General features: G+C 37.8%; 1 protein-coding gene across 11 annotated transcripts in view; it reads right to left on the bottom strand.

The window, feature by feature from the left end:
- The window catches only part of LOC109696870 (transcription termination factor 1, mitochondrial), a 307,446-nt gene that overhangs the window by 274,400 nt on the left and 14,406 nt on the right, over positions 1-18,640 (bottom strand). Inside the window, exon 3 of one of the 11 annotated variants that reach the window (XR_012445162.1) lies at positions 13,178-15,749. The exons of the other annotated variants lie outside the window; for them this stretch is intronic. The gene's annotated coding sequence lies outside the window, so the exon portion shown is untranslated. Of the gene's footprint in view, positions 1-13,177; positions 15,750-18,640 lie in introns of those variants that run through there. 11 annotated transcript variants of the gene reach the window in all.

The raw sequence follows: 18,640 nt of genomic DNA, 5'->3' as shown, positions 1-18,640 counted from the left end.
CAGGAAATCATCAGAGACTACTTCGAGAACCTCTATTCAAATAAATTTGAAAATCTTGAAGAAATGGACAGATTTCTAGATACTATGATCATCCAAAACTGAGCCAAGAGGACATTAATCACCTGAATAGATCTATAACACAAAATGAAATTGAAGCAGCAATCAAGAGTCTCCCCAAAAAGAAAAGTCCAGGACCTGATGGATTCTCTGCTGAATTCTATCAGACCTTTAAAGAAGAACTAAGATCAACCCTCCTTAAACTGTTCCATGAAATAGAAAGGGAAGGAAAACTGCCTAACACATTTTATGAAGCCAGTGTTATACTTATCCCAAAACCAGGCAAAGACACCTCCAAAAGAGAACTATAGGCCTATCTCCTTAATGAACATTGATGCAAAGATCCTCAATAAAATAATGGCAAACCGAATTCAACAACACATCAAAAAGATCATTCACCATGACCAATTAGGCTTTATCCCAGGTATGCAGGGCTGGTTCAACATACGAAGATCAATAAATGTAATAAACCACATTAACAGAAGCAAAGACAAAAACCACTTGATCATCTCAATAGATGCAAAAAAAGCCTTTGATAAGATCCAACACCGTTTCATGATAAAAGCTCTAAGAAAACTAGGAATAGAAAGAAAGTAACTCAACATTATAAAAGCTATATATGACAAACCTACACCCAACATTATACTTAACGGATAAAAACTGAAACCATTCCCTCGAAAATCAGGAACGAGATAAGGATAACCACTATCTCCAAACCTATTCAACATAGTACTGGAATTCCTAGCCAGAGCAATTAGGCAAGAGAAGGAATAAAAAGAATATAAATAGGTAAAGAAACTATCAAAATATCCCTACTTACAGATGATATGATCCTATACCTTAAAGACCCAAAAAAGTCTACTCAAAAGCTCCTAGACATCATCAACAGCTATAGCAAGGTAGCAGGATATAAAATCAACATAGAAAACTCATTAGCATTTCTATACACTAATAACGAATGAACTGAGGAAGAATATAGGAAAACAATACCATTTACAATAGCCTCAAAAAAAATCAAATACCTAGGTGTAAACTTAACAAATGATGTGAAAGACCTCTACAAAGAAAAGTATAAACTTGTGAAGAAAGAGATTGAGGAAGACTATAGAAAGTGGAGAGATCTCCCATGCTCATGGATTGGTAGAATCAATATAGAAAAAATGTCTATACTCCCAAAAGCAATCTACATGTTTAAAGCAATTCCCATCAAAATCCCAATGACATTCACCAAAGAGATTGAAAAATCTACTGTTAAATTTATATGGAAACACAAGCAGCCACAAATAGCCAAGGCAATACTCAGTCAAAAGAACAACGCTGGAGGTATCAAAATACCTGACTTCAAACTATATTACAAAGCAATAGCAATAAAAACAGCATGGTACTGGCACAAAAACAGACACAAAGACCAGTGGAACAGAATAGAGGATCCGGATATGAAGCGACACAATTATAACCAACTTATCTTTGACAAAGGTGCTAAAAATATACAATGGAGAAAAGACAGCCTCTTCAACAAAAACTGCTGGGAAAACTGGTTAGCAGTCTGCAAAAAACTGAAACTAGATCCATGTTTATCGCCCTATACCAATATTAACTCAAAATGGATCGAGGATCTTAATATCAGACCACAAACTATAAAGTTGGTAAAGGAAAGAGTAGGAAATACTTTGTAACTAATAGGTACAGGCAAGGACTTTCTCAGTGGAACCCCAGCAGCTCAGCAACTAAGACATAGCATATGGGACTTCATAAAACTAAAAAGCTTCTGCTCAACAAAAGAAATGGTCTCTAAACTGAAGAGAACACCCACAGAATGGGAGAAAATAGTTGCCAGCTATACATCAGACAAAGGACTGATAACCAGAATATACAGGGAACTTAAAAAACTAAATTCTCCCAAAACTAATGAACCAATAAAGAAATGGGCAAGTGAACTAAACAGAACTTTCTCAAAAGAAGAAATTCAAATGGCCAGAAAACACATGGAAAAATGCTCACCATCTGTAGCAATAAAGGAAATGCAAATTAAAACCACACTAAGATTCCACCTCACCCCTGTTAGAATAGCAATCATCAGCAACACCACCAACAACAGGTGTTGGCGAGGATGCGGGCAAAAAGGAACCCTCTTACACTGTTGGTGGGAATGTAGACTAGTACAACCACTCTGGAAAAAAATTTGGAGGCTACTTAAAAAGCTGGACATCGATCTACCATTTGATCCAGCAATACCACTCTTGGGGATATACCCAAAAGACTGTTACTCCAGAGGCACCTGCACATCCATGTTTATTGTGGCACTATTCACAATAGCCAAGTTTTGGAAACAGCCAAGATGCCCCAGCACTGACGAATGGATTAAGAAAATGTGGTATCTATACACAATGGAATTTTATGCAGCCATGAAGAAGAACGAAATGTTATCATTCGCTGGTAAATGGATGGAATTGGAGAACATCATTCTGAGTGAGGTTAGCCTGGCTCAAAAAACCAAAAATCGTATGTTCTCCCTCATATGTGGACATTAGATCAAGGGCAAACACAACAAGGGGATTGGACTATGAGCACATGATAAAAGCGAGAGCACACAAGGGAGGGGTGAGGATAGGTAAGACACCTAAAAAACTAGCTAGCATTTGTTGCCCTTAATGCAGAGAAACTAAAGCAGATACCTTAAAGCAACTGAGGCCAATAGGAAAAGGGGACCAGGAACTAGAGAAAAGTTTAGTTTGAGAAGAATTAACTTAGAAGGTAACACACATGCACAGGAAAGCAATGCAAGTCAACTCCCTGTACAGCTATCCTTATCTCAACTAGTAAAACCCCTTGGTCCTTCCTATCATTGCTTATACTCTGTCTTCAACAAAATTAGAGATAAGGGCAAAATAGTTTCTGCCTGATAGCATGGGGGTAGGGAGAGAGAGGGAGGGGGCCAGGAGGTAAGGATGGGGGCAGGGGGTAGGGAGGAGAAATGACCCAAATATTGTATGCATATATGAATAAAAGAAAAAAAAACAATAACACTAAGCTGCTCTTATAATTTTTCCAAACCTTATTATTAATAATTTGTTTATTATTAATTATTAAATATTTATTTATCATTAACAAACCCTTTATGGATTAATATTTGATACCCAGGAGTGAATAGAATCATAGTACTAAACACTAAGTATATATTGTGTTTGTAAGTCTGAAATTGGAGGCTTTTATGTTTGGGCATCAAAAACATAATATAGGTTAGCAAAGTAAGAACTGAGTACTCTATAGCAAACCAGACAGTGATTATCCCAATTCAAGTAATTAAAATAATTTGAGAGAAGAGTTGAAAGAGAAAAAACACAAAAGTAGTATATTAAAACTGGAGGTAGGACTAGACTTGGTCGCTCATGCCTATTATCCTAGATACGTGCCAGGCAAAAATAAGAGGACTGAGGTCCAAAGCCACTGGAGGCAAAAGTGCGAAACCCTTACCTGAAAAATAAACTAAAGTAAAAAGGGCTGGAGGCATGGCTCAAGTAGTAGAGCACATCTGTAGTAAGTGCAAGGCCCTGAGTTTAAACCCCAGTAGCATCCAAGGGGGGGGGGGGCGTGGAAAAGGAGGTAGGAAAAAGCGCAAGAAAATAGGTTTAGGAAAACAGAAACAAAATAAAATTTTAAGGGTCTGGAAGCAATAGATGACAGGCAGCTGGAGGAAGGCTTTGAAGGTCAAAGGCTTGCACATCATCAGAAGGCAATAGTGAAATCTCTGTTCCGCCTTTCATAACAGCATCATCAGTTATCCACTGCCTCCTTCTTGAAACACTCTTCTCTTCTAGCTTGCATCCCTAGCTTTTTCCCACCAAATCTCCTAGTATTGGAGAAACTCAGGATGGGTAATGCTAACCTTCTATATCATTCTCAATTTTAAGTATCATTTGAAATGCTATACTGATCCACAAAGTTGTAATTCCACCTCAAAACTTCTCTCTGAGCAGCACTCATTTATCCAAATGGCTTTCCTGACATGTTTACTGGGATGTATATCAGCATTTGGCCAGAAAAGAGCTTTTGTTAGATCAGTAAGCATCATTTGTTGCACGAAGTGATGCACAAGCAGGTCTATGGAGTCCCTTGTCCTCTAGCGATCCTGTTGAGAGGTAAGCTTGTCACAGTGTGCTATTGAACACACCGTGGGTATATCCTCCAAGTAACCCTTCCCACTGTTACTCTCAGTCCTGAGAGAGTTTTGTGAGCGCAAACTATATTTTTGCGGCACTTGGTTCTCAAGAAAATTCTGTCAGTGCTGAGGACAGGTGCTGATGATGATACCTGGAGATCTTTAAGGGAGCAGTAATGAATTTCAGCACTTCCAACCAAGGGACAAAGGAGCCTCAGTGACAAGTTACTGTCAACCAATCCATAGGAGGTGTCAGGGTCACTAACAGTCATCCTTCTTGTCTCTTCAGTACAGCTCAGGTTTAAGTTGAATTCAGTATTTCCCTGTATCTTAAACCCTTTCTCTCTCTCAGTTTGTTGCATCTCAAATGATACCACCACATACTCAATGCTCAAGCTAAAATACAAGGAGTTATCCTTTTTTCCTCTGTGTCCAATTCCTCACGTCTAATCCATCACCAGATTCTATAGGACTGTACTGTCATTAGCCTTGTGTGGCTATTGAACACTTAAAACAGGGCTCTTCCAAATTTAAGGTGCACTTTAAATATAAAATATGCAACTGAGTTTGAAAACAGTACAAAATGAGAAAGTCAAATATTTCACTATTAACTTTCATATTGTGCTATAACTTGGATATGAAATGTCCCCCAAAGGTCTATGAGTTAAAGACTTAGTCCCCATCTCATGATGTTACTGGGAGGTGATAGAACCTTTAGAGGTAGGGTCTAATTGGAAGTTAGGTCAAGAGGATAGTGGGATCCTGGCCCCTTCCAACACACACCCACATTCATTCTCATTCTCATTCTCTCCCTTTCTCTCTCTCTCTCTCTCTCTCTCTCTCTCTCTCTCTCTCTCTCTCTCTCTCTCTCTTCTCTCTCTCTCTCTCTCTCTCTCTCTGCCCCCCACCCCGACCCCTCCAGACCAGGCCACTATGGAGCTTTGATTCACCACATGCTCTTCACCTTGATTTTATGCCTTGCCACAGGCCCAAAAGCAGTGGAACTAACTGATCATGGATCAAAATTCCTGAAACTGTGAGCCAAAATAAACCTTTCTCCTTTTAAGTTAATTTTCTCAGGTATTTTCTGTCATGATAATAGAAATCTCTTTAACACATTTTGATTATGTATTACGGTGATATTTTTGATACCTTGAGTTAAATAAAAAATATTACTAAAATTAGTTTCACCTATTTCCTCTTCCTTTTTTAATGTTAGAAGAAATTTTAACGTATGCATTTGGCTTCTGTTTGTGACTCACATTATAATTATATGGGACAGTGCTGCTATAGAGTATATCTAACAACTTGTCTCAAATTTACTGTCACCACTGTAATCCAAGTCACCACGATTTCTTACCTAAACCAGTACAATAACTTCCTTACCAATCTTCATGCTTCTCAATTGTCCCATTTCAAATTACTCTTCTCACAAGTTATTGGAATCCTTTTGTAATGTAAGTCCCATTATATTTCTTATTTATTTAATATGTCTTCATACCTTCTCATTGTCCTTAAAATCTAATATTCCTATCATAGGCCTTGAGGCCTGCAGATGATGATTCAGCCCTCCACATTCTCACTGATTTCTATGATCTCATCTAAAGCCACATTTCCCCACCAACTCACTCTTCTCCAGCAGCATGAGGCATCCTTCAGTCTCTAAGACATGCTAAATTCAATCATTTCCTGTGTCTGAAACACTCTATCCAGTTTTTGACTACCTATTTCTCATCTTTCATGTTTCTCTCAGTCTACATACTAGTTCCCTTGGAATCCTCTCCTACTTAGGCAATCTAAGCATCTCTGCTTTATTCTCTATCCCAGAACTCTGATCCCTTATAGCAATTTTCTCAATTTAGTTATATAAATTATGTAACTTATAAATTTAGCATTATGCATCAATATATTTATATAATTATGTTCATATATTTATAGAATTTGTAAATGTATAATTTATAGTTTATATTTATTTATATACTTAACTATTTATTGTCTATCTTCCTCTGGTAGACTGTAAGCTCCTTGATAGAAGAGGCTAAGTCTACTAAGCTCCCATTATAGACCCAGTGCTGGTCAAGGAAATTATTTTAATTTTTTCCTTCCTTCCTTCCTTCCTTCCTTCCTTCCTTCCTTTCTTCCTTCCTTTCTTCCTTCTGATTTCTGACATAGGGTCTTGCTTGAACTTCTGACTCTCTTGCCTCAGCCTCAAAAGTTCTGGGAATAGAGGAATAAACCAACTCAGTCCAAGGAAATTGTTTTAGAGGCACCATACAGAATATTTAAGAGTAGGGATTGGTTAGAGTGAAATGATTAGAGGCTAGGGGCAAAAATATTTTTTTAAAGAATCCAAGAAGAATCCTAAAGAAGAATGTCAGATACAGCAATCCCACAACTGGATCCATTTTCAAAGGAAATGAAATCAATATGCCAAAGAGACATCTGTATTCCCATGTTTATTGCAGCCTGATTCATGATAGCCAAGACATGGATGAAGTCAACCTAATTGTCTGTCAACAGATGAATGGATAAAGAAAATGTGGGGAGATCAAAAATGGTGGCTAGGGTAGGGAATCAGAAATCCTAAGCTCTATGACCCCAGAAGCCTCCTTGAGATGTTGGAGCTACAGTTGGGTAATTCTGATTACTCCTAGCCAAAATAATAACCACCATCCCATTAGGTGCAGATAAAATTCAAAGACTAATCCTCAAATCTGCCTTTAATCACACCTAACAGCCATGAAAATCCTGCATGGCACAGCCAACAAGGCATGTCCAACCTCTGGCCCTGGGAAAGAAGATCCCTGGCTTTTTTGTTGTTGTTGTTCTCCCAACAAGCAGAAGACAGAGCATCAATCAGAATCAAACTCTACAACATCCTGGACCTCTAGCCCATGGAAAGCCTCCCTACACTGCACCATACTGAAAAAAGCAGGCCATTTTTCCCTGCCAGCCAGCTCCAAAGTTGCTTGGGTGAAACTGCAGAAGAACAAGTGAGCATCACACACCATGTGCAACTCCCCTACTCACCCCCCAGGAAAATATTCCAGTACAGCCCTTAGGCAGATTGAACCCTCCCCCAAGCAAAAGTCAAAAACATAAATAGCAAACTGTAATCTAACATCAACAGCAGAGGTGGGGGTGGAACACTCAACCTGAGAATGGGGGTGGGCAAGGAGCCAAACTCTCAATGCCAAACTCTCAGTGAACTAACTCACACATAAAGCAGCAAAGGCTGAGAGTGGGAGCAGGGTGACAAGCCAACCTCCCAGAGGAGCCACCAGCACCCAGCAGAGATCTGGAGAGACATAAAGGCTGAGAGTGGGAGTGGAGTGACAAGCCAATCTCCCAAAGGAGTTGCTAGCACCCAGCAGAGAATGGGAAAAACACAAAAGCTGAAAGTGGGGATGGGGTGACAGGCCAACTTCCCAAAGCAGGACAGGTGGTGGATCCCAGACCTGATCTCTGGGACAGAGGGCAGCATTCAAAACTGAATTGCCTACCTTGCTAGGGGAGGAGCTGACCAAACAGAGCTGCAACTGGAGGGCAACCCAGCTGCAGCCTGGTAAAACATCTCTGACCACCCTGCATGAGTTAGCAGTCTTACCTCACTTCACAATTCCAACTAATTTTGTGGACAGAAGGAACCAAATACTACTCACAAGCCAATAACCTGGTGAGACCACATCAGAGCTTCTGCTTGTATGGCAATACCAAGATTGGACACCTAAGGAAAAACTCCAGAATTTTTACCAAAAGACTGAACTTTCTGTGATTCCTGAACCTGGTGTTTTTTATTGTTTCTTTTTTTTCCTTTTTAATTTTTATTTTTATTATTCCTGTATTATTAACTTCACCATCATTATTCTCTTAGCCCTATTCTTTCCCTCTTCACTTTCCTTCCCTCTCTTGTGCTACAATCCATTGTTCTCCCTCCCAACTACTCTCTCTGGCCCTTCTCATCCACTTTTTTCCCATCTTCACCTTCTCTTCCTATCCTCCCCAAACCTGTCACCACATTACCTCTCCCTCCTACACACTCACCACCTGCTGACTAGCCTACTGTACCAACTGCATACAATCCCAGCCCCCTGCAATCCCTGACACAAGCACCCTTCACTACAACAGAAATACATCCAAACACACACAAGAGAAACAAAATCAAGCAGCCTCCATACCTCTTCCTCTACCCATCTTCCCCCTTTCCCACCTCCCCTTTTAGTACCACCTTTACCAATTCCCCAAAATCTATAACTAACCTAATAACCATCACCCACCCCAACTCCCACTGTTTATAGATATTAACAACAAAGCGTTTTTTATATAATATGTAAACAACTGATCTGGCATTGAACCTGTGAATCTGTTATTGCTATATTACACCTCCAGGCCAGGGACAGAAAGAGCACATCAACCTAGCTAACAAAACAACACATACACAAAAAAAAAAAAAGAGAGAGAAAGAAATAGGCAACCAAAACCACCAACTAGCCTATCAAAAACATAGTTGCACAGCACCAAGTGGAGCAATGGGAGGAAGAGGGGATGGAAACCACTCTCCTAAAAAAAAAAAAAATTCAATATAGGATTCAGTGGGAAATGAAGAAAATGGACAACCAGTTCCTGACCTCAACAAAACAATAATAAATGTCACTAAGAAACCCAATGACACCCAAATAAAAACCCTCAAAGAAGAAATTTTGGAAGATATCACCAAGAAATTCATGGAGAAGATATAGACATGGTTAACCAGAATGTACAAGATGCACTCCAGAAATATCAAGACACCAAAAATAAAAAACATGAGAAGACACAGAGACAAATAAAAGAACTCAGAGAGGATTTTAACACCAAACTGAAACAAAGGACACTATAAAAAGGGAGATATATGAATCCAAGTTGACAACACAAAACATAAAAGAAGAGTTGAACAATGACAAGGAAAACCTCAGAAAAAAGAATCAAACAGAAATCTTGGAAGTAAAAAGTTCCTTTAGTCAAACAAAAAACACAGTGGAAGGATCCAGCAGACTAGAACAAGTGGAAGACAGAATCTCAGAGTGCAAAGATAAAAAAGAAATTAAAGAAAAAACAAAAGAAATCTTAGTCAAACAACTCAAGAGCTGTGAAAGGAATATGCAAGAATTCAGTAACTCCATCAAAAGACCAAACATGAGAATCATGGGCATTGAAAAAGGAGAAGTACAAACTTTCTCAAGAAAGTTTTACCCATTCAGAAGAGGAAGCCTCCAGGACACCAAATGGACTTGCCCAAAATAGAACCTCCCCCCACAGCACATTATCATTAAAACAACAAGCACAGAGAACAGAGAAAGAATATTGAAGGCTGTAAGAGAGAAAAAACAAATAACATATAAAGGTAAGCCCATCAAAATAACAGCAGATATCTCAATGGAAACCTTAAAAACAAGAAGGGCATGGAGTGAGATATTTTGGGCACTGAATGAAAATAACTTCAGCCCTAGGATACTCTACCCAGCAAAACTATCATTCAAAGTTGATGGAGCAATAAAAATCTTCCATAATAAACAGAAACTAAAACAATACATGTCCACCAACCCATCACTACAGAAGATTCTACAAGGAATTCTGCACACAGAAGATGAAAACAAACAAAACCACGAGAGGACAAGAGGTCCCAACCACAGGAGAAGAAAAGTAATCAGACAGTAGCATTGATTCTACTGCACACAAGAAAATCCTTAAACAACAAAAACAACTAAATGGCAGAAATCACCACAAACCTATCAATATTAACACTGAATGTCAATGGACTCAACTCCCCTATCAAAAGACACCATTTGGCAAACTGGATTAAAAAAGAAGATCTGACAATCTGTTGTTTACATGAGACCCATCTTATTGACAGAAATAAACTAGGCTCAGGGTGAAAGGCTAAAAGAAGATTTACCAAGCCAATGGCCCCAAAAACAGGCAGGAGTAGCAATACTTACATCAAAGTAGACTTCAAACCTACATTGGTCAAATGAGATAAAGAAGGACCCTTCATACTAATAAAAAGGGCAATACATCAAAACGAAATAACAACTATCAACCTATATGCATCCAATGTCAGTGCACCCATCAAACATACACTAAAGGACTTAAAAGCACATATAGACTCCAACACAGTGGAGTGGGAGACTTTAATACCCCTCTATCACCAATAGATAGGACATCCAAACTAAAAATCAACAAAGAAATCCTAGAACTAAATGACACCATAAACCAAATGGACCTAACCATTGTCTACAGAATATTTCATCTAACAAAGGCACAACATACATTCTCAGCAGCCCATGGAACTTTCTCCAAAATAGATCATATCTTAGGGCACAAAGCAAGCCTCAGCAAATATAAAAAAATAGAAATAACCCCCTGCATTCTATCTGATCACAATGCACTAAAACTACAACTCAACAACAAAAGCAACAGCAGAAATTATGCAAATAATTGAAGGCTAAATAACATTGCTCAGTGATCAATGGGTCATAGAAGAAATAAGAGAGGAAATCAGAAGGTTCCTGGAAGCTAATGAAAATGAAAACACCACCTACCAGAATCTATGGGACACAGAATAGGCAGTCCTAAGAGGAAAGTTTATAGCCACGAGTGCATATATTAAAAGAATAAAAAGATCTCAAATAAACAACATAATGCTTCTCATCTCAAACTCCTAGAAAAACAAGAACAAGCAAAACCCAAAACAAGCAGAAGGAGAGAAACAAAATTAATGAAATAGAGACAAAAAAAATACAAAGAATCAGTGAAACAAAGAGTTGGTTCTTTGAAAAAATAAACAAGATTGAGAATCCCCTGGCAAGTCTGACTAAAATGAGGAGAAAAGACCCAAATTAGTAAAATCAGAAATGAAAAAGAAGAGATAACAAACACTAAGGAAATTCAAGGAATCATCAGAGACTACTTTGAGAACCTATATTCCAACAAATTGGAAACTCTTGAAGAAATGGGTAAATTTCTAGATACATATGACCACCCAAAACTGAACCAAGAGATATTAAACAGCTAAACAGATCTATAACACACAATGAAATTAAAGCAAGAAAGAGTCTCTTAAAAAAGAAAAGTCCAGGACCTGACAGATTCTCAGCTGAATTGTGCCAGACCTTCAAAGAAGAACTAATACCAACACTCCTTTAACTTTTCCATGAAATAAAAAGGGAAGGAACACTACCTAATTCATTATATGAAGCCAGCATTACACTCATATCAAAACTGGACAAGGACACATTCAAAAAGGAAAACTACAGGCCAATCTCCTCAATGAACATTGATGCAAAAATCCTCAATAAAATAATGGCAAACTAAATCCAACAACATATCAGAAAGATCATTCACCATGAACAAGTCAGCTTCATCCCAGGGATGCAGGAGTGGTTCAACATACGCAAATCAACAAATATAATACAGCACATTAACAGAAGCAAAGACAAAAACCACTTGATCCTCTCAATAGATGCAGAAAAAGCCTTTGGTAAGATTCAACACCATTTCATTAGAAAAGCTCTAAGAAAACTAGGAATAGAAGGAATGTACCTCAACTTTATAAAGGTTATATATAACAAACCTATAGCCAACATCATACTTAATGGGGAAAAATTGAAACCATTTCCCCTAAAGTCAGGAATGAGACAAGGATGCCCACTCTCCCAACTCCTATTCAACATAGTCCTGGAATTCCTAGCCAGAGCAATAAGACAAGAAGAAGAAATAAAAGGATATAAATAGGTAAAGAAATAGTCAAAGTATCCCTATTTGCAGACAACATAATCCTATACCTCAAAGAACCAAAAAACTCCTAGACACCATAAACAACTTCAGCATTGTAGCAGGATACAAAATCAACTTACAATAATCAGTAGCTTTTCTATACACCAACAATGAACAACTTGAGAAAGAATTTAGGAAAATAATTCCATTTACAATAGCCTAAAAAAAAAATCAAAGACCTAGGAATAAACTTAACAAAGGATGTAAATGACCTCTATAAAAACAACTACAAACCACTGAAGAAAGAGATCAAGGAAGACTACAGAAGATGGAAAGATCACCCATGCTCATAGATTGGCAGAATCAACATAATAAAAATGGATATACTATCAAAAGCAGTCTATATGTTCAATGCAATTCCCATCAAAATCCCAATGACATTCATCACAGAGACTGAAAAATCTACCCTAAAGTTCATTTGGAAACACAAAAGACCATGAATAGCCAAGCCGATACTAAGCAAAAAGACCAATGCTGGAGGTATCACAATACACGACTTCCAACTATACTACAGAGCCATAGCAATAAAAACAGCATGGCACTGCATAAAAACAGATATGAAGACCCGGATATGAATCCACACAACTATGCCCACCTGATTTTTGACAAAGGCACCAAAAACATACAATGGAGAAAAGACAACCTCTTCAACAAATGTTGCTGGGAAAAGTGGTTATCTGCCTGCAGAAAACTGAAACTAGAACCATGCCTATCACCCTGTACTAGTATAAACTCAAAGTGATACTTTGAGACCCAAAATCTCGTAGTTAGTACAGGAAAGAGCAGGGAATACTCTGAAAGCAATAGGTATAGGCAAGGACTTCCTCAGTAGAACTCCAGCAGCCCAGCAACTAAGAGAAAGGATGGACAATGGGACAACATGAAATTAAAAAGCTGCTGCACAACAAAAGAAATGGTCTCTAAACCCAGAGTGGAAGAAAATATTTCCTAGCTATATATCAGACAAAGGACTGATAACCAGAATATACAGGGACCTCAAAAAACTAAACTCCCCAAAAATTAATGAACCAATAAAGTGGGCAACTGAACTAAACAGAACTTTTTTTTTATTCATATGTGCGTACAATGTTTGGGTCATTTCTCGCACCTTCCTCCCACCCCCTCCCTTACCCCCCTTAACCCCTCACTACCAGGCAGAAACTATTTTGCCCTTATCTCTAATTTTGTTGAAGAGAGAGTATAAGCAATAATAGGAAGGACCAAGGGTTTTTGTTAGTTGAGATAAGGATAGCTGTACAGGGAGTTGACTTGCATTGCTTTCCTGTGCATGTGTGTTACCTTCTAAGTTAATTCTTCTCAAACTGACTTTTTCTCTAGTTCCTGGTCCCGTTCTATTGGCCTGAGTCGATTTAAAGTATCTGCATTAGTTTGTCTGGGTGAGGGCAACAAATGCTATCTAGTTTTTTGGGTGTCTTACCTATCCTCATACCTCCCTTGTGTGCTCTCACTTTATCATGTGATCAAAGTCTAATCCCCTTGTTATGTTTGCCCTTGATCTAATGTCCACATATGAGGGAGAACATACGATTTTTGTTCTTTTGGGCCAGGCTAACCTCACTCAGAATGAAGTTCTCCAGTTCCATCCATTTACCTGAGAATGATAAGATTTCATTCCTCTTCATGGCTGCGAAAAATTCCATTGTGTATAAATACCACATTTTCTTAATTCATTCATCGGTAGTGGGGCATCTTGGCTGCTTCCATAACTTGGCTATTGTGAATAGTGCCGCAATAAACATGGGTGTGCAGGTGCCTCTGGAGTAACCTGAGTCACATTCTTTTGGGTATAAACAGAACTTTTTCAAAGGAAGAAGTTCAAGTGGCCAAAAAATACACAAAAAGATGCTCACCATCCCTAGCCATAAAGGAAATGCAAATCAAAACCACACTAAGATTTCACCACACTCCTGTTAGAATTGCTACCATCAAGAACACCACCAACAACAAATGTCTGCAAGGCTGTGGGGGAAAAAGCAACCCTCATACACTGCTGGTAGGAATATAAGCTAGTACATCAACTTTGGAAAACAATATGGAGGCTTCTTAAAAAACTAAACATAGATTTGCCATATGATGCAGGGATCCCACTCCTAGGGATATACCAAAGGAATGCAACTCAAGGTTATTACAAAGGCACCTGCACACCCATGTTTACTGCAGCACTATTCACAATAGCCAAGCTATGGAAACACCCAAGATGCCCACCACTAATGAATGGATCATGAAAATGTGGTATTTATACACATGGAATTTTACTCAGCCACAAAGAAAAATGAACTTTTGTCATTCACAAGTAAACAGATGGAACTGGAGAACATCATCTTAAGCAAAATTAGTCAGGCACAGAAGGCCAAAAATCCCATGTTCTCCCTCATTTGTGGATTATAGACCTAAAACAAATGCAGTAATATTATCAGAATGGATTATACACTAAGGGGAGAATGCACACAAGAGGAATAGGGAAAGGGAAGGAAACGTAAAACTTGAATGTGATTGATGTGCTCACTGTACAGGAGCAAATAAAGTAATCCTAAACTGACAGAGGCCACTATAGGAAGGGGACCAGGTCTGGCAGAGATGAACCAATGTATGTTTCAATACACATGTTCATGGAAGGCAATTTTAGGAATCTCTCTGTATAGCTATCTTTATCTCAAACTAGGAAAAACACTGTCTTTCTTATCTCCTATGTTTCCTCTTCAACAAAATCAGAGAAGAGGGCAGAACAGGTTCTGTCCAGAAGTGGGGTAAGGGAGGTGGCCCAAACAATGTATGCACATGTAAGTAAATGTAAAAATGATAAAAGAAAAAAGAAAAAAATTTAATGTGGGATATATACACAATGGAATATTACTCAGTCTTAAAAAGGAAATCCTGTCATTTGTGGCAACATGAACGAACCTGGTAGACATGATGTTAAGGGGATAAGGCAGGACAGAAAGACAAGTGCTTCATGGTCTCACTTGAATATGGAATCTAGAAAAGACAAACTCATGGAGTGGAGTAGAATGATTGTGGCTGGATAGGGATGAAGATTAGGGAGGTACTGATCAAAAATTCAAAATTTCACTTAGATAGAAGTGAATGCAAGATACATTATACAACTTGTGATTATAGTAATAATGTGTTTATACTCAAAAATTTTGAACAGATTTTAAGGATTCACCCATAATAAATAAGTAAATGCACACATTAATTCACTTGATTTAGCCATTCCACAATCTACACTTATATCAAAACATCCTGTTGTACACAAATATTTATAATTTTATTTAGCAATTACAACTTTTTTTTTTTTTTGCAGTACTTGGGTTTGAACTCAGGGCCTTCACCTTGAGTCACTCCACCAGCCCTTTTTTGTGATGGGTTTTTTCAAGATAGGGTCTCATGAACTATTTGCCCAGGTTGGCTCCAAACTTCTATCCTCCTGATCTCTGCCTCCTGAGTCGCTAGGATTATAAGGCGTAAGCCAGCAGCACCTGGCAACAATTACAATTTTTTTAAAAATTAACCTCAGTTGACACTAGAAACATCAATTTCGGATCATCCTTGGAAAAATTAAACAGATTCAAATACATACTCTTGAAGAATTTAAAGACAGGCACAGTGGCTCACATCTGCAATTTCAGCTACACAGGAAGCTGTAGGTAGGGAGGATCACAATCTGAGCTTGGCCCCAGACAAAAATGCAAGCCCCTACCTGAAAAATAATTAAAGCAAAAATTGGGCTGCGAGAGTGGCTCAAGTGGTACAGTGCAAACCTGGTCCTGAGTTCAAACTCCAGTACCGCAAAAACAAAAACAAAAGCGAAAAAAACAACAACAAAAGCACTCTATTTTCTTTCTAAATAGGCTGAGATTGGCTAAGGGATTCAATCGTTCCTTCACAGTATAAATTCATTGCATGATTTGGAGGTGAGTCTCCAGTTGCACTTCCCTTGCTTTCTTACTAGTCTTTGATAACCTTTCCAGGAACTTCCACCATCCAGAGCGGAAACAAAATGGGATTCTCTGAACAAGTTCAGAGCACAGTACTATATGGTGACTTCCTGAGCCCACACCAGGCCTCTTGGGAGGCCAGTTCTTGTACCTATTATTCTCAAAAGGCACATTTCCCTGACCACTGTGGAACAAGGTTGTCAAGTCTCCACTTCATCTACAATCACGTCATAAATGGTGTGTAATGTGGAAGAAAGTTCACCATATATTTATACAAAATGACTTTAGAAGAGTTGTAACGTAAGAATTCTCTGTTAAACACAATACAGCAAAATTGGTACTTAACAAATATGTTCAACAAATTATTTAATTTTAGGAAGGAAGAAAAGAAATTGTATGTATTTTTTACATACAAGAAAAAAAGACTAGAAAGTTATAAAGCACAACAGTAACAAGTGCTATTTCTGAGTGCTATTGGAATTATAAGTACTTTTTGTGTGTTTGCTTTCCTGTTATTTTCCAATGTTGTGTAACCATATGATTATTTGGCAATCAGGAAAAATGTTTTTACAAACATACCAAAAACTTATTAAAGCTAGTACTAAGCTAGGTTCCCAACAGCCTCAATTATGGCAATGGCTTAGCCTGTGATAGTTATATAGACAATCCACAAATTATGATGGTTCAATTTATGATTTTTTTTTTTTTTACTTTATGATGGTGTGAAAGTGATACACATTCAGCAGGAACCAGACTTCAAATTTTGAACCTTTTTCTAAATTAACAATATGTAGTATGATACTCTCTTGTGATGCTGAGCAGTAGGCGAGCCACAGCTCCAGGTTGAGCACCTGATCACTTGGGGAGACTGAAGATACTATAGGTACTGTGTTGCTAAGCTATGACAGTCCATAGATTAGATGCATTTTCAACTTACTGTGTCACTTTACTAGAATGTAACTCTACTGCAAGTCAAGGAGCATCTGTATCATTTTGACTGGGGGAGGAAAGGGAGAAGGCACATACTTAGGTTTTTTAAAGGTCCTAATTGATCAAACCATCACCAAGTTGTCTCCCCTTGCTCACTGACTCTAGGGAAGAAAGAAACACAAGCAAAATTTACCTAATTTCAGCCTGGGGGCAGGAATATGAGGCAAAGATACTTTCTCTATCTACTGACTATTCAGTTCTAGAATCTATTGTCAAGTCTCCATATGTCAAGGAGAATGTGAACCAAAATTCCACTTGATGAGGGAGTGATGCAGACAATAAAGACATGAGATTTCAACCTCTTTTGTAGCCACAAAATATTTGGATATACTTTATACATATGGCGCTTTCTACTACAGATCTTTTCCTTGTACTTCTAATTTAATCATTTTTCCTCACATGGATCCTCAAATCTAGAATTGTTCACTCAATCATAGTTAAGTGGGCCTAAGTTACTGAAGCAGTTATATTAGATGCCATGGGAGACCCAAGAAAGAGCCCATGTATTTGAATTTGCAGTGTCTTCTAAACAATGGAGAAATCCAGACTAATTTATAATGTGTCTATATTATGAATGATATATAACAACATTCTCACAACAGACTCTGATTCACTTACCTCTCATGTTACAATTAAGATCTTTATTTTAAAAATAACATCCTCAAGCCCTTAAAGGATGAAAAAGTTAATCCAGTATTGATCAATTGCAAAGATGTGAATAACATACCACCTTATGTTGGGTTTTGTTTGTAGACATACACAAATATCACAGATGTTTAAGGTCAAAGTTAAATAAAAGCAGAGAATCTGAAAATGGTAACTGAATATAAGTGCAAAGACACTGTTGTATTTTTGAAGCATTAAGATTGTGTCACAAATGAGTATTTTAAACCTAGATAAAAATGCAAAAAGCACCCTAAAGTGTATCAGTTCAGAAGTATCCTTAAAAAGTAGTATTTGTTAAAAAGCAAGGAATAACCATTAAAGAAACAGCTTTTTCGTTCTTTTTTTTATTTCTTTTATTCATACTGCATACAGTGTTTTTCACTTTTTTAAACAGACAGTAAGCTAACAGAAAAAATGTATAAGCATCGGTTTATTTTCTTCCAGCTTGAGGCTGACAGACCTACAGATAAAATAACCCAATGCCAACTCTCTTGGTAACTAAAGGATGTTTCAAGTACTTTGAACTATCAGCCAGACTTATAGCCAGCTGACTTTAGAAAACTGTGAAGCCAAACCACTGCCTATAGTTCCCCCTGCAGTTCATGAAGCTCTGTGCACAAGTAAACACAGGGTGATTAAGACCTAATTTTAATTCTTCAATCAGTAACATATAATTTCTATAATTATTTAATTTTGTTATCAGTTATTCACACACTAAATTAAACCTTAATTCTGTGACGAGTTTATCACATTAAGCTAAGTTGAAAAGCAGCAGCCATGTGTACTGTGCCTATGTGAAATGCAGTCATGCAGCTTCAGTCAGAAGAAACAGGCATTCTGAAGAAGCTGAGTCTGTCTCAGAGACACATTCACATGTAATCTGCAGAGTGGGATAATGTGGACCTAAGTGCACTAATTTTGTTTTTTTTTTTTTTGGTTTTTTTGTTTTTTTTTTCATGTGTAATTTTTATTTTATTCAGGATTTAGTAATAGTACA

This window comes from Castor canadensis, chromosome 2 (genome assembly GCF_047511655.1).
Source record: "Castor canadensis chromosome 2, mCasCan1.hap1v2, whole genome shotgun sequence".
In the NCBI taxonomy this organism is placed as follows: Eukaryota; Metazoa; Chordata; class Mammalia; order Rodentia; family Castoridae; genus Castor; species Castor canadensis.
Note: the sequence above shows the minus strand (reverse complement) of the source record. Positions and strands in the feature narration are given on the sequence as shown.